The sequence below is a fragment of the Suncus etruscus genome, chromosome 12 (genome assembly GCF_024139225.1).
Source record: "Suncus etruscus isolate mSunEtr1 chromosome 12, mSunEtr1.pri.cur, whole genome shotgun sequence".
Taxonomy (NCBI): domain Eukaryota; kingdom Metazoa; phylum Chordata; class Mammalia; order Eulipotyphla; family Soricidae; genus Suncus; species Suncus etruscus.
Genome location: NC_064859.1, coordinates 75,188,453 through 75,191,311, shown reverse-complemented (window position 1 = coordinate 75,191,311; position 2,859 = coordinate 75,188,453). Strand labels below are relative to the sequence as shown.

The window sequence follows — 2,859 nt, the reverse complement described above, 5'->3', positions numbered from 1 at the left end:
ACAGAGCCAGGAGTAAGTCCCGAGCACCAATGGGTGAGCTCAAAAAACAGATGATACATAATCAGAATCCTCCCAGAGCAGGGCACCCAGGAAGTGCCCGAGGGGCAGATTAAAGCTTCATTTTGGACACATTGAGAAGCCTTTTGAGGAGGAATATACCAGAAAGTGCTCAGGGGTTACTCCTGGCAGTGCTCAGGGGACCATGGGATGCTGGGATGGAACCTGGGTCAGCCCCAAATGGTTGCCTGAGCAACTAACTGGACTTCACTGTGCTATCATTCCAGCCCCTCCATGAGGAGCCTTGAGAATACATTTCCTCTTTGCACCTCAGACCTTCCTTCTGAAGCTTATTTCCTTCTTATTTTATTTTTTTTCTTTATTAGTCTCCATAGAGACTGTCAAAAATTGCCAATGCCGACTATATTTCAAGTCGTCATGGCGGGGTATTGGGAAAAGTTTTCAATTAGCAATAATTGCACCTCGGATAAACCTCATTGGCTACGATACTGCCACTGCGCAAAGCTTTTTATTTTATATTTTGGAGGCTATACCTGGTAGTGCTCAGGGCTTACTTCCGGTATTTTCTGGGGACCATATGCAATAGTGGGGAAAAACTGGGGTTGATTATGTGAAAGGCAAGTGCCTTAACCCTTCTTTATCTCTTTGGCTTGTTGTTGTTGTTGTTGTTGTTGTTGTTTTGGGGCCACACCCAGTGGCAATCGGGTTACTGCTGGCTCTCACTCAGAAATCATTCCTGGCAGGTTCTGGGGACCATATGGGATGCCAGGATTCAAACCACCATCAGTCCTGGGTCGGCCATGTGCAAGGCAAACTTCCTACCACTGTGCTATCTCTCTGGCCTCTCTCTGGCTCTTAAGTACATTCTGAACCTATTTCGTTTGGTTTGGGGTCCACACCTGACAAAGTTCAGGGATTACTCCTGGCTCTGTACTCAGAAATCACTCCTGGCAAGCTTGGGGGACCATATGAGATGTCAGGGATTGAACCAGGTGTGTCCTAGATTGGCTGTGTGTAAGGCAAATGCCTTACCGCTGTGCTATCACTCTGGTCCCCCATTTTGAACCTCTTTAGTGAACGCCTCTTGCTAACATGCTCTCAGTTGTTTTTTCTGACAATGTCTTCGTTTGAACTCATCTATATATTTTGGTCCACTTTAGGATTCAAATGGTTGTGAATAATGTATTCTCTGTCCTTAGAGAACAATCTCACTTGCAGTTGCTTTAAATTTAAAATATCTTCTCAGGGGCCGGAGAGATAGCATGGAGGTAAGGCGTTTGCCTTTCATGCAGAAGGTCATAGGTTCGAATCCCGGAGTCCCATATGGTCCCCCGTGCCTACCAGGAGCAATTTCTGAGCCTGGAGCCAGGAATAACCCCTGAGCACTGCCGGGTGTGACCCAAAAACACACACACACACACACACACACACAAAATATCTTCTCAAACCCAGACTGTGGTTCTGTGTGAGACCGAGAGTTGGATCCCAACTATCAGCCCATGTCACCAACTGTTGTGAAACAAGACACCACTGAGAGCAACTCCCCATATACCAACACCACAGCAGCGGGTAGGGGAGAACACTGGTTCCCAGTCCCAGGAGTTCACACTTTCACTGGTGTCCAGACTCAAGTTGGTGTCCTGAGACTCATGTAATGGTAATTTGTCACACTGTGGATCCACTCAGACCTTGACTATGACACTAACCTGGACAATATATGTCTGCTTTCAAGGGCACCCTTGCAAGGTGGGTGAAGGTTTCTGCTTGACTGTTCTTCTTGGGAGCAGTCATAGCTGCTGGCTCTGAAGGCTGATATCTGTCTGTGACTTCCGCCCCTCCCACCATCTCTGCAATGACTCTTCCTAGAACCTCACTCACCCCTCTCCTATCTTCCTGCCTCTCTTCTTTTCAGGGTTTGTGGCTGCTTTCTCACTGTCTTCTCAAGTACCTTTTCTGACTCATTAGCATCTCAATCCTTGTGTTTCATGAATATCCTTTCATACTTGTATCAATGGGTGTTTTAGATGGTTTATATCTTTTGAGTGTCATGAGGAAGGCTGTTCTGAATAACCTCTTGCAAGTCTTTTAAGAGCATTTCCCACTGGTAAATATGTAGGAGTGGAATGCTAGGCCACAGACTGATGCTGTGTCTGCCTTTCGAAGAGTTTTTCATCCCACATCTGTGCCCTGAGCCTTCTCCAGACTCACCTAGAGTAACACAGAGATGGGAGGCACAGGCTCCCTTTGAGAGGGAGAGGAAGGGATCCACACGCACTACACATGGCTGCAGGCCGGAGCCTGAGTTTAGTGTCTAAGACAACAAGGGTCTTTCTCCAATGTGTGCATCTGTGTGTATATATATGAGAAAAAACACATGTGTGAGAGAGAAAGTGAAAGAAAGTGTGAATAGGGTATGCATGAGAGAAAGAGAGAGAGAGAGAGAGAGAGAGAGAGAGAGAGATCAAATCAAGGGTCTCACATATGCAGAACTCTCACACAGCCATAGGGTGTTTGCTTGCAGAGGCTGACCCAAGATGAGCCAGGTTTTATTTCCAGCATCCCTGGAGCCTGCCAGGAGAGATTTCTGAATGTAGAGCCAGGAGTAACCCTTGAGTGGCGCCAGGTGTGGCCAAAAAAAAGGGGGAGGGGGTAATCACACATGCAATGCATGTGTTCTATCATTGAATCACAACCCTGGGCCAGGGGACACTGTTCTTTTTTTTGTTTTGTTTTGTTTTTTGTTTTGTTTTTGGGTCACACCTGGCAGTGCTCAGAGGTTACTCCTGGCTCTAAGCTCAGAAATCGCTTCTGGCAGGCTCTGGGGACCAAATGGGATGCCGG

At 47.0% G+C, this 2,859-nt stretch overlaps 1 non-coding gene across 1 annotated transcript; it reads right to left on the bottom strand.

The window, feature by feature from the left end:
- Positions 1 to 383: 383 nt before the first annotated feature.
- LOC126024988 (U4 spliceosomal RNA) lies at positions 384 to 524 on the bottom strand. The gene has a single exon (XR_007501046.1). It is a non-coding gene; the product is annotated as a U4 spliceosomal RNA (small nuclear RNA).
- Between the last annotated feature and the right edge of the window lie 2,335 nt (positions 525 to 2,859).